Here is a 13885-nt window from a genome sequence, read left to right as displayed (position 1 = left end):
TGGGAGGAGGAGGCTGCAGTGACTCGAGATTGCACTACTGCCTGGGTGACAAGATTCAAACTCCATCTTTAAAGAAAAAAAAAAAAGCCTTGAGCAATTCTGTCTTTAGGGGGTATCCTGAGGAGCTCAACCCTCCACAGAAGAGCCTTAGAGTTTGATAGGTGTGGATTCAGAGCCCAGCTGTAGCACTTGTTCACTTGTTCTCAATCCAGAGAGTTGCCTAAAGTTGGATCATCAGTTTCTTTTTTTTTTTTAAATGTTATGGGTACATAGGTATATATATATATATATTTATGGGGTATATGAGATGTTTTTAGACAGGTATACAATGTGTAATAATCACATTAGGGTAAATGTGGTATCCATTATCAAGCATTTATTGTATCTTTAAAAATCCCAAGTATATTTTTTTAGTTGTTTTTAAATGTGCAAGAAATTATTGTTGACTGTAATCACCCCGTCGTGCCATCAGCTGCTAATCCTCCACTCTATCTTGACCTTCAGTGTCTTTATCTGCAAAATGCCCAGTACTGTTTGTATGGCTTAAGTAGAGATGATTTACATAAGGTAGCTGGCAGATAATGGGTACTCAATAAATAATACTTGTTATTCTGACATTTATAACTTATTTTTAGGTCTATTACTGAATAGTTTCCATCTTTTCCAGAAAAATTAGAAAAGTCAGAAGAGCAATCATGAAATGGACATATTGCTATATTTCTATTAAATAGCAACAATAAGTTTGTTAGGTAGTTTTATAGAGATTTAAAACTACACTATGTTGAGTTCCTCAGGGTTTCAGATAGTTACAATCATAGGTCCAGGTGAGACATCTGGGACACCTCAGACAATCAGTTAGAGTGGGCAGGCAGAGGCCCTGGGTCACAGTGAGGATGAAAGAGGGCAAGGCAAATCCATCCTCACAGGACCCTGCAGATCCTGCTGCTGTTGGGCAGAGCAGTGGCCGCCACAGACCTGGGATTCACCATTAGCCTGTATACTGGCACACGCCACTCCCTGGAAAAGGCAGTACTGCCCCACGTAGCACAAAAGGACTGTTAATCAGTCACCCTAAAGGATTTGTCCACCTCGTTAAACATGTAGAAGGATCATGACAGGCCGGCTGTTGCTCAGATGTTCATGGATGAAGAGGGAAGTGAGTGTGAGGGTGATTCCTGCCCTGAGGAGGGCAGCACTGGGAGTCCAGCACACTCTGCCCAGACTGCTCGCTGCTGTGTCTGCTTTTCCCTCCTGAGTGATACGAGTGGGTGGGAAATGTGGGGATTGTTGCTTGGAGCAGCTGCCATAACCTGGTGAAGCTGGGTCTGGAGAGTGTGTACCCTGACTGGAGCCTCATCTGCCTGGAAACTAGAGACGAGCAGCCATGTTGTGTGGGTCATACTTAAGTCCCAGCTCTGCCAGCCTGTCAGCTTCATGCCCTCCACTCCCTCAGCAGCACTGCGGGTGTGAGAGGACCTGGCTCACAGGGTGGCGGTGGTAGTGGCCGCTGCTGTTGCCCTCGTATGTTGTAAGTTCCTTCATCGCATGTGGGGATCATTATTCCCTCAGAGTTGAAACCAGAATATAGAAAACCTGAGCTTCCTGGAAGGTAAAAAGTGGCGTGAACCCTAGAAATCATTTAGACAGACCTCAGTCACTGAAATCACTCTTCGAGGAAAGTGTGACCAGCTGAGGACTCTGGCCTGGAGCTCAGCCCACTGGCACCCGAGTTCTGGTCTTTGTGAACAGCAGCAGAGAGCAGCTCTGCCCGTTGCAACTTCTCATCTCTTTAGCTTAGACCAGAAGCCTCATGAAAACTCCCTGGATTCTTTTCATGATCCTAAATTGTGTTTGTTTCCAAGTGTTGGTCTTTTGGTGTTTGTTTTTATGCCACAGAGTATCAATTTAAAGGGGAGGTGAATGAGAATTCTTAAAATAAGCCTCGCCTCAGACACGACTGGCTAAACACCCTTTCTTCCCTGTCTGACCTCTGAGTTTTTCAGGGAACCCTTCAAATCCCCCTAATTCCTCAAGACTTTCGCTACCTCTTTTTGCTGTTTTTACTTGACCCGTTTTAATACTTAGAAAGCAAGTTATATTTTACTCATATCCTATGCCAGTTTCTCAACGGCAGCACTCTGGACAGTTTGGGCCAGATGATCCTCTGTGGTGGGGCTGTGCTGTGCATTATAAGATGTGGAGCACCATCTCTGGTGTCTACCCATTAGATTCCAGTAGCACCGTTGTACCCGCCGAGTTGGGGCAAGCAAACTGTTTCTGAAAACATTGACACACGTTCCTGGCAGGGCAAAGTTGCTTTTGTTTGAGAATCACTGGCCTGTGCTATGCCTTTTAGCATCTGATTTGAGCTTTTTATATGTCTTTTCGTTGCAGTACAATGTACCGCACTAGAAAGGAGTTGGGCATTGTGTATGCTGTCAAATCGCACACCTCCCTGTAAACGGTATTTCCTACACTTACGTAGTGGGCAGCCTTGGACTCGGATCCACACATCTTGGAGTTTTTGGCTTTTTCCACTGACCAGTGGGAATTCTTATGTAGCTCATAGGATGGTTTTTTGTGTGCACCTTGAAATACCTTGACTGCCATGTAGCACATCCTCAACAAATGGTCGTTCCCTGATTGCTTCATTTTGGTTCTTAGTAAGTGGAGGCCCTTGGGTAGAAGACGCTGGCCCGTTCTTTGCTACATCCAGCCCTCTCCCCACAGGTGCCTGGTACTCACTTGCTGCCTTATTGACTTGTCTTATTTTTTTTTTAGCTGATAGGCTTTATGCTGCGGTGCCTCGCCTTGACAAGTTTGTACCTGTTCTCACCGATTGGTACGTTAGAGTGAACCGCAGAAGATTAAGGTAAGTGCAGACTGCCGTTGAGAAAGGCAAAAAAAGCACGTGAAGTTTGAGAGTAGAAGAAGTATGAGAATAGCCCAGAGGGAAAGGAACATTTTCAGATGCTCTCAGTTTTTGAAGCTCTGTTTTTCTTCTCCTTTCACATTGCATTTTAACTGTATTTGTCATTTGAGGTATAGGGATGTATAAGTTCTAAAAGTCATTTTGCATTTTTTTTTTTCCACAACACAATTACGTACATATATTGGAGGGAGAATGTCAGAGCACGAACAGGACTAAACTGAGCAGACCTCTTAACATTTGAAATAAAATCATGCAAATATTTTATAAAAATATTGGCAGGTATGGCTTTAATATTGAGAGGGATACCACCTTCCTTTTACCACAAGGGAGTTGGTTATTTGGCTGTGGACAGAGCTATGTAGCTGTTGTGGGTTTGGGATGAACAGAGCATAGGTTCTGGTCTCAGGACTTCAGCAAGGTACGCAAATAATAATGATGTATATAACAGGGAGAGTGAAGTCTCTTTACCATAGGCCCAGTAATGGCTCCCACCACCCATTAGTCATTTCTTTTTTTTTGTTTTCTGAGACAGAGTTTCACTCATGTCACCCAGGCTGGAGTGCAATGGCAGGATCTCAACTGACTGCAACCTCTGCCTCCCGGGTTCAAGTGATTCTCCTGCCTCAGTCCCCTGTGTGTGTGCCACCCACTCAGTCCCCAAGTGTGTGCCACCACGCCCAGCTGATTTTTGTACTTTTAGTAGAGACAGGTGTCACCATGTTGGCTAGGCTGGCCTTGGACCCCTCACTTTATGTGATCCACCTACCTCAGCCTCTCAAAGCATCGGTATTACAGGCGTGAGCCGCCGCACGCAGCCAGTCATGGCTTAAAATGCATTAATAATAAAACCCTGCAACACAACTATCATTTGGCTTTTGTGCAGGTGTATCTCATACACACATGTCCAGGACATATGCTAAGATGTGTACAGTAGTTATCTTTGGATAAGGTATTCATGGTTGAAATTTTTTCATTATCTTCATTTTTCCTACAGTGAATTGGTTTTTTTTTTAATACACAGTGGATACATTTTTTTAACATAAAATATCTTATTTAAAGGCACTTTAAAGTTTTCAGTTAGCAGCTTTTTCTGTCTGTTGTGGGTAGATCCATTTTGCCCTCAGTCTTTTGGTCCTACGGTTAGGCTTTATTTTCCTATCAGCTCGCCTCAGGTGGGGATAGAGGGACAGCAGCTGCACATCCTGGCCAGGCTTCCTGCACTGCCTTGCGGGGCCACCCTAGACAGCCTGTGGTCGTGGCCCTTTCTTCCTACTCTGCCTTGTGCCCTGTCTGTGTACTGCATGCTCTTTGAGGGTTGCCTCTTTTTAATCAACTGTGTTTTGTTTTTTTTTTAAATGATAAACACTTATTTTAGCAGTTTAAAGTTTATGTTTCATTTTTTTTCTTGTTTTGTTTTGTTTTGTTTGTAACTGAGACGGAGTTCACTCTTGTTACCCAGGCTGGAGTGCAATGGCTCGATCTCGGCTCACCGCAACCCCCGCCTCCTGGGTTCAGGCAATTCTCTTGCCTCAGCCTCCGGAGTAGCTGGGATTACAGGCATGCGCCACCATGCCCAGCTAATTTTTTGTATTTTTGGTAGAGATGGGGCTTCACCGTGTTGATCAGGATGGTCTCGATCTCTTGACCTCGTGATCCACCCACCTTGGCCTCCCAAGGTGCTGGGATTACAGGCGTGAGCCACCACGCCCAGCCCTCATTTTTATTCTTTAGGGTGAAAATGGGATGGAAGATTGTGTCATGGCCCTAGAAACCTTGTTTAGTTTTCTGCTTTCCCTTTGCAGACTTACGGTAAGATGGGTGGCTTCTTTCTAGCACCCTTTGGCCTGTGTGCTGCCTTCGGTACCCACTTGCTGCGGCGTCCTCCTTTATGTCTGTTCTCTGTTATTCCACCAAAAAGAGAAATAGACGTTTTATATCAGCTTCTAGCTGTCGTTTCTTTTCAGAAATCTCATTAGTGTATACATGTTAAGTAAGGACTAAGAAATAGTGGATTTTTCCTTCCAATCTCTGGTAGTATAGTGTATGTCAGGGCCCTTGGCTGGAGAAGGAGGATCCACGGTGCAAAGAAAGACATACCTCAACTTAATGTGGATTGGCGTAATTGCGAATCGGGAGAAGTTCTTTGGCTAACACCTGTCCTAGCAAGTATTTCGTAAAAAATACTTTGACTTAGCGTTGAGAGGAAAACATGCAAGTAGTTGTTTGGTATATGTTCCTGTCAGTTCAAATATTAGTTAAATAATATAAAAGTGGAAAGCCTTCAACTTTTTTATAAATCCTGTTACTGCTCCTCTATCTCTTTATAAGGCTCCCATTTATTCCTTCACTGAAGGAAAATCTGCTTTGTACAAGGTCCTGTGCCTGATCGTCTCCATACCTGATGTCATCTCCTTCATCCCGTGAAGCAGAGGGTGTTTTCCTTAGGTTACAGATGAGGCTTCTGAGGTTTGGGACAGTCAGTCCTCTGTGCATATGGACTTGGCTGATCTATCATTAGGTTCTCCTGTTTCTATTTTAGACATCCTTCAGAATTCTAGAGATGCTTTGGGTTTTTCTGGCTATAGTCCTACAGCTGTGCTTCAGGGCTCTGAGGCCATTTCTCTTTCATGGGGCGTGTTTTGTAACCTCATGCCCATTTCGGTGCATGTTACTGTGTTGCTAACATGTTGAGTTGTTTCTCAGTGTAAATGAGGTCAGTTGTTGATGACTGCATATGACTGACATGATGTCCTGTGTCTTCATTACAGGCTCCCTACACGCCTTTTCTCACCGAATTATGTACCAGAATCTAAAGGTGCTGATTGACCCTGTTTCTTTTCAAGACAAGGACACTCTCAGCATCTACTACCTCATGGTGCTCCATGTTCGGTAGGAATCAAATAGAAATGTCTCAGCTGTGTCAAATAGAAATGTCTCACCTGTGCCAAAGTAGGGGAAAGGAGGCATTTCCCTGTTCCAGCTCCCTGTGTGCCTTGCCTCCCACCCTAGCCCCCAGCTGACGTGAACCCCTCCTCAGGCTGCATGATGGGGCCTACATCACTACATGGTAGCAGGGATGCTTGGTATAGAACCCCATTGTAGAGCTGCAGCACGTGGGGTGTGGGCATGCCCCGTGGGGTTCCTTAGGGAGGTGCCGGGTATGGAGGCAGGCTCAGGCTGCTGCCTCCGTCTCTGTTTGGCCCCCAGGCGGGCACTGTGCTTGCTGCCCTTCCCCCAGTGCCTCATCAGGAGGGCCTGGCCACACTTCCGTAGCCTGACCCTCTTCCTCACGTAAGCAGGCCTAATGTCTTGAATTTTCCTTTTCAATCTAATCTCTTTCAGACTCCTACCTCTACCATTCAGAGAAGAATTGATTGATAAGAAAACACAGAGTGCAATACCTCAGATGCAGTCTGCGATTGAACTGGAGTGAGTGATCAGAGACCGCAAAACTATTCCCATAAAGGTTTGAAATTTTACTTCTGTTTTACATGGCACCGACCTAAACATTTAAGTCTTTGGGGTATTCTCTTAATATAGAGAGCTTCCAGCAATGGCCTTTTTTCTTTACTGCAGTGAGGGTGTGAATGAGTTAGTACTAGTCCAGCCTGACTAGTCTAGCGCTTGAGGTTCAAATAAAAATTTAATCTTCATTTTTCTACAGTTTAGAGGACTGGCTGCTCAGTGACCTTTCCCCTCCCTTTTCCTCCTAGTATCCTTTGAAAGAAATTGTGGTTATTCATCAAGATCCAGAAGCTCTTAAAGATGTCAGGTCTTTGGAGAAGTATGTCATTGAGGTAAGATGGATGACTTGTCTGTTTTGGGTACAAAGAGACTTCCCCTTGAGAACATTATTTTGATGAATAATCTTCAATAAAATACACATTGACTGTATAATTTATTTTTATTAGTATAGTCATAACAAATGTAACAATATGTGATATTTTACACTGTTCTTGGAATCAACATAAATTTGATGTAATTCTTTAAAAAAACGTTTCAGGATCAGTGAATTTTTTTTTTTTTTTAACCTATCACCTATCATCTTCATTCACATCTTTTCCCTGAAGTACTTTTCTTTTCTTTTTTGAGGGAGAGTCTCTCACTCTGTTAGCTAGGCTGGAGTGCAGTGGTGCATTACCACAACCCCCACCTCCTAGGTTCAAGCGATTCTCCTGTCTCAGCCTCCCGAGTAGCTGGGATTACAGGTGTGCGCCACCACACCCAGCTATTTTTTCTATTTTGAGTAGAGACAGGGTTTCACCATGTCTCTACTAAAAGGCCTCTACAAGGCCAGGCTGGTCTTGAACTCCTGATCTTAGCTGATCCAAACGCCTTGGCCTCCCAGAGTGTTGGGATTACAGGCATGAGCAACCGAACCAGCCAAAAATTTTAAATGGACTCACATTTTATTTAACTTGCTATTGGGTTAACAGATTAAGCATTCACCTTTAGGGTTTGTAAAAACATGTTATCAAGGTGTTACGCAGGAGTTCACGTCATTTATTTATTTATTTATTTATGACAGAGTCTTGCTCCGTCACAATTGCACGATCTCAGCTCACTATAACCTCTGTCTCCTGGGTTTAAGCGATTCTCCTGCCTCAGCCTCCCGAGTAGCTGGGATTACGGGTGCGTGACACCACGCCTGGCAAATCTTTTGTATTTTTAGTAGAGACCAGATTTCATCAGGTTGTTGGCATCTTACTGGTTTGAGTGATTCTAGTATACCGAACTTTCAGAAGTTTACCTACTTCTCAGTCCTGTGTCTTAGCTAGATGTTTATAATCTGATTCACTTTCCACAACCTGCTGTCCATGAATAATAATCTTATATTACCGTTTTCCCCGAACATTCAAGAGAAAACGTTGATTGCCTTCCAGTCTCCAAATCTAAACTTGAATGGTTTCACTTAAAAGTTACTCAGTTGAGGCTGGGCACCGTGGCTCATGCCTGTAATCCTGGCACTTTGGGAGGCCAAGGAGGGTGGATCACTTGAGGTCAGGAGTTTGAGACCAGCGTGGCCAACATGGTGAAACCCTATCTCTACTGAAAATAAAAGAATTAGCCAGGCGTGGTGGCACACGCCTGTAATCCTAACTACTCAGGAGGCTGAGGCACGAGAATCACTTGAACCCGGGAGGCAGAGGTTTCAGTGAGCTGAGATCACACCAGTGCACTTTCAGCCTGGGTAACAGACCAAGACTCTGTGTAAAAAAAACAAACAAAAAAATTATTTGAGAACACTGAATAGTAAGTGCAATTTTTAACTTAGTTACTTTAAGTTGCACTGATGCTGTCATTACATCACAGGGCACCTAACGTATAAAACAAATGAGATGAAGTCAGTAATATTTTTTACATTAACAGTTCTACATATATACAATAATCCCTTGGTAAATTTGTTTTAGACCAATTGACAATTATCTGTAAACATAGCTTAACGTAGCCATTAGTACTTTATTTTTGTCCCTGTACTTCAAGTAGGGACTTAGGTTAAAATGTCATTATTTCCTTATCTGAAGAATTAAAAGAAACAGCTTGGTGGTTTGGGAAGAACCCTTGGTGTTGGATGGTCACTACATTTGACCCTGGCAAAGTTCTGATTAGCTTGAGATTGACAAAGTAAGCTGGGACCTGAAAAGTTAGAGTTCCAATTTTGATTATTTGGAACATTTTTGTTCTTTCCCCATCTTGCATGGCCTGCCCTACAGCTGCTGCTGAGTTATAATGCTGTCTTTTTTCTCACGAAGAATCTTGACTGGGGATTCTGACCTTGGGCCTGTTTTTTGTTTTTGTTTTTCGTTTTTTGAGATGGAGTCTTGCTCTGTTGCCCAGGCAGGAGCTCTGTGGCGTGATCTCGGCTCACCGCACCCTCTGCTAATTTTTATATTTTCAGTAGAGTCAAGGTTTCATCATGTTGGCCAGGCTGGTCTCGAGCTCCTGACCTCAGGTGATCCACCCGCCTCGGCCTCCCAAAGTGTTGGGATTACAGGCGTGAGCCACCACGCCCAGCCTGGTCTATGAAGCTGTTGTTGGTCCTGCCAGGGTTTCTAGATCGAGGAGCTGGAATGTTATATCTCGCTCCATCAGCTGTCTTCAACTTCTTTGTTACCTGTCCTCTTCCTTGGTGTCGACACCAGGACAATAGGTGTTGCTTTCTGACAGTTTCTCTCCCTTTGTCTCAATACAGAAGTTTTCATGGGCTGATCTGCTGAGTTCAGCCTGGGAACTGAGGACAACATCGGAGTCTCACCACACAAGTTTTAAAGAACTCCTAGTGACTTGAAGCTCAGAACTGTGGACGGCAGAGGCTCCCTTTGGACCTGGAATTCTCCATCCCTTTCCAGGAAGAGAACAAAGTCCACAAGCACTGGTGAGTGAACTGCTGACCACTCCTGCATCTCCAACCCTGAGATTTAAAAAATCTTTTTTTCTTTTTTATCTTTACAAAAATAACATGGTGGCCAGGTATGGTGGCTCACGCCTGTAATCCCAGCACTCTGGGAGGCCAAGGCAGGTGAATTTCCTGATGTTAGGAGTTTGAGACCAGCCTAGCCAACATGGTGAAACCCTGTCCCTACAAAAAATACAAAAATTAGTCGGGCGTGGTGGTGCGCGCCTGTAGTCCCAGCTTCTCAGGAGGCTGAGGCAGGAGAATTGCTTGAATCCAGGAGGCGGAGGTTGCGGTGAGCCGAGATCGCGCCATTGCACTCCAGTCTGGGTAACAACAGCGAAACTCCGTCTGAAAAAAAAAAAGAAGTAGAAGGACATAGAATGTACTATTCCGTTACTATATTTAGCAGCTACATAGGGCTTAACAAGGAGTTACTAGCAAAAAGCAAGGAAACTTGAAGGCAGTCAGTGTTTTTTGTTCCAGAAATGATTATTTCTATCACATTAGTTATTCTTTAACAAAAAAGGAAACTTTTAAGAGGACCTTTTTACTTTTCACACTTAGTTTATAGTTTGATGGAAAGATGGTAACAGCCCTTTCTCAAAACAAACTCCCTTCTTGCCTAGGGACTAGACTGTCTTTGTAGGACTAACAAATTAGTCAAAAGATTAAATCATGGTTTAGGAGTCATGCAGCTAGACGCTACAAGATTCTGACCCTCCCCAAATTTCTTCTGGGTATAGCAACACTATTGTAAAACCTAAGATCAATGCTTGAGATATTTTGGAGACCTGGCACTTGATGGATCAGCTGACACCACCCAAGATTCTTTGATAAACTGGCTCATCCGATTTTGTGGCCTCCATTCAGGAACTGACTCAGCTCAAGAGGGCAGCTTCAACTCCCTATGATTTCATCTCCGACCCAATCAGCACTCCCTGACCCCACCCCTCACCCATCAAATTATCCTTCACAATTCTGTTTCCTGAATGCTCAGGGAGCATGATTTGAGTAATAATAAGATTCTCATCTTTGTTCAGCGGGCTCTGTGAAATTGCTCTTTGTCTGTTGCAATTCCCCTGTCCTGATAGATCCGCTCTTGTCTAGCCACCAGGCAAGGTGCACCTTGCCTTTAAACAGACAGGGACAATTTCAGTTATTTGACAGAAGCCTGGAAGGGCATGCACTGTAATTTGTGATTGATTTTGCGGAGGCTCCGGGAGCATGGCATTAAGCCATAGTATAAATGAGTGTGGAGAGAGGGTGCCTTCTGAGAGACGCAGTTCCTGGATTCTCTTTGCCCCTTGTAGTCTCACTGCTGCTGCCTGGCTTCCAGCGGATAGTGGCAGGCTAGTTTGGGGGAGAAAAAAAGGTATTTTTCCTCTCTGAGTTCTTGGTTGAGATGGACTGCTAGAACAAAAGATAGATTAACAAGAGAAAAGCAAAGAAGTCAATTAACATGACTACCTTATAACTGCGTGGGAGACAACGCAAGAGTAGATATCAAAGAATTAGCTTCAGACTTACCATCATTCCCTGACAAAGAAAGAGAGGGCATAGGCCAGAACACCCTCATCCTCCCCTAGGACTGCCTGGCCAGGAGGTGCAGGGTCAACCAAAGCCAAAGTCTGTGATGCAGATCGAGCTTGCGCTTTCCGCGTTAAGAATTTCCAGTGACTTACTCATCCTTTCCTTCGCAGTACAGAGAGGAGGACACCATTACGGATGCAGATTTTCTTTATAGAGTAAGTTTCTCTTGCTGAACTTCACCACTGGCCTCCTCTCCCTTTAATAGGAATGTAAATAACATTTATAGGAGGCCATTGATTTCCACCGAGCTCCTGCACCAGCTCTAACAGACCAAACCAAGTCCCTCCTGCTAAAGTTTGTTGTCACCAAACTGGAACTAAGTTAGCTGACCTGAGCGATCAGGAGAGAGAGAGAAAAGTCAAATTTCCAGACAGGCCAGCTTTAGCTGGCATGACAAGGGAGCCTCCTCTGCTTTAACCTTTACAAGGAAAGCAACTTTCAAACTACCAATTTGCTTTTTGTCCTTTGTTTCTGCTTTTACCTAAGGACTCAGCTATGATGTGGAAGGAGACCCAGGCATCTAGGATCACTGCTCACTTGACTTCCACACTGCATGCGATCCCACCCATGGGCAGGGGTTGTAAATATCCAGGAAGCTTCATTCGCTGCCCCGCCTGCCGCTCACCTCCTGCTGCACTGGAAGAACAGGCTGGCCAACTGGCACTTCCCGAATCATCTTCCTGTAAGATAGCAGGCGTGGTATGGGGGAATTGCTCCAGAAGGCACTGTGTGAACAAGATCAAACCCCCACCCCACTCCTCCATCTGGAGACCACAAACCTTTCACATGTGATTTCTTCTAAAGCTCTAAACCCGACCCTTTCATATGTGATTTCTAAAGCTGTAAACCCAAGACCCTTTCACTTGTAATTTCTAAGGCTGTAAACCTAAGATCCTTTCAGGTGTAATATCTAGAGTGTAAGCCTATATAAAGGCAGAGCTTCTCTTTGGTAGGGGAGCTTGGCTTTTTGGAGAAAACAGAAAGACTTGCTCCCCGGCTGTAATAATAAAACCCCTTCCTTTTCTAGTTTGGTGTCTGAGAGGTCTGTTTCTCGGGGCCACCCATGCTTCAAAGATACATACTTAGGAATCTATATTTATCTTGACCAAATTCCTATCTAAGGGGTCTGGGGAGTCATGCCCTAGAAACCATAAATTCTCATCAGATGGGTTTTAGTTAACTGAATATCTTGAGTTACTTTCCAATCTGACTCTGGCATAACAAGGAAGAAAATAAGACTTCTTACCCCAAATCACGTTTCTCTGCTGTATCTTGAAATGGCCGTGCAAAGCCATCCCTTACGGGAAAAATCCACATTCTACAGAGAATCCCCTTTCCCCGCCAACTTTCTTTTTTTTTTTTCTTTATAATTTTCCTTACTTTTCAGATCCAGGAGATAATCAATTAAGAGCTAGGCACACTAGGTCCAGTAAGAAACATTTTACAACCCGTTCACTCTGAGGTCTGCTGAGAGCTTCCTCTGCACAATAAAACTTGGTTTCCACAATCCTTTATCTTACCCTGAACATTTCCTTTCTGTTGATCTCACATAATGAGGTCTTCACATAAACTCAACCAATTGTCAACCAGAAGATGTTTAAATTTACCTGTAGCCTGGAAGCCCCCTCTTTGAGCTGTCCCTTCTTTCAGAACCAAACCAATACATTTCTTAAATGTATTTGATTGATGTTGCATGCCTCCCTAAAATGTATAAAACCAAGCTGTACCGTACCTACCTTGGGGCCACGTTCTCAGGACCACCCGAAGGCTGTGTCACGGGCCACGGTCACTCATATTTGGCTCAGAATAAATCTCTTAAAGATTTACTCTCAACATACCCATCCAAAATCCTCACTGCCCACATTGCGGAGATGAGCTCTTGAAACCTCTTCCTGTTCTGAGGGTTGTATGGCTGGTGAATGTTCTTTGCTCAAATAAACTCTGTTAAACTTGTCTGATATTTTTATCAGGAAGAAGCTTTAGTGTGGAGTCCAGTCGTCTGAGGCTTCCTGAGAAGCAAACTAAACAGGCCCCCACCATTCAAGACTCACACCCTAGCAAGGTGATGGGATGGTGGGATACAGGGTCAGAGGATGGGGGCTGGGACTGGGACTGGGTGTGGCTCCAGCAGAGACTCTCTAGGTTTTCTTTGTTGTTGAAACCGATTACTTCCCATGGAAGAATAACTTCTGTATTGCAGTTGTGGAGCAAACATGGGGACGCCATCCATAGGCTCTAAGCCATCAGTAAGCCCTGAGGCAGTGTGGAACTTGCCTAAGCTGGTCTGGAGCTCCTGGGTTCACACAGTCCTCCTGCCGAGGGCCCCCGAAAGTGCTGAGATTACCGGTGTGAGCCACGGTGCCCAGCCTTGTAGTGTCTTTGCCGACCTCTGCTCTCACAGACTTGTGTAGGCAGTGCAGATAGCGCAGAGAATAGAGGAAAGGATGTGTGCTCTGGGGGTTTACAGTGCTATGATAATGTGACAGAGGGCTAGACGAGGCACAGAGCACGCTCCCACCCTTGCCAGCCTCCTGGAACCCAGGCGAGCAGGCAACACCTGGAGAGGCTCCCAGCAGGGCTGTGTGTGCTCGGTTTGTTTCTGACCCTGTCTCTGCGCTTTCCTATTTGTTCCCCTTCTCTGGTCTTAATGCTGACCATCGGGCGGGTGCTGTTCACTTTTGTTCTGACCCACATCCAGGACTCCACACTTCCTCAAGTGGATCTTGTATCAATTGTGGCTCTCTGAGTCAGAGACATGGCCTCAGTGCCTCATCACATCCAACACAGAAGAGATACCTCTGTCTCAATGAGGCCACCATCTTATCAGAATTCACATGTTAGGTGTCTCAGTCTATTTCCTCTTGCTTGAAACTGGGTAATTTATAAAGAAAGAGATTTTTTTTTTTTAAGATGGAATTTCACTTTGTCACCCAGGCTGGAGTGCAATGACACGATCTTGGCTTACT

The 13885-nt window shown here is 44.6% G+C and overlaps 1 protein-coding gene across 10 annotated transcripts in view; it reads left to right on the top strand.

Annotated features, from left to right (window-relative positions):
* LOC144582493 (isoleucine--tRNA ligase, cytoplasmic-like) overlaps positions 1-13885 on the top strand; it is a 55785-nt gene that overhangs the window by 17932 nt on the left and 23968 nt on the right. For all 10 annotated transcript variants that reach the window (XM_078371938.1, XM_078371941.1, XM_078371947.1 and 7 more), the window contains exons 6-11: positions 2782-2872; positions 5701-5821; positions 6275-6398; positions 6646-6729; positions 9126-9308; positions 11406-12981. The gene's annotated coding sequence lies outside the window, so the exon portion shown is untranslated. The remainder of the gene's footprint in view (positions 1-2781; positions 2873-5700; positions 5822-6274; positions 6399-6645; positions 6730-9125; positions 9309-11405; positions 12982-13885) is intronic.

The sequence above is a fragment of the Callithrix jacchus genome, chromosome 5, assembly GCF_049354715.1.
Source record: "Callithrix jacchus isolate 240 chromosome 5, calJac240_pri, whole genome shotgun sequence".
Taxonomy (NCBI): domain Eukaryota; kingdom Metazoa; phylum Chordata; class Mammalia; order Primates; family Cebidae; genus Callithrix; species Callithrix jacchus.
Note: the sequence above shows the minus strand (reverse complement) of the source record. Positions and strands in the feature narration are given on the sequence as shown.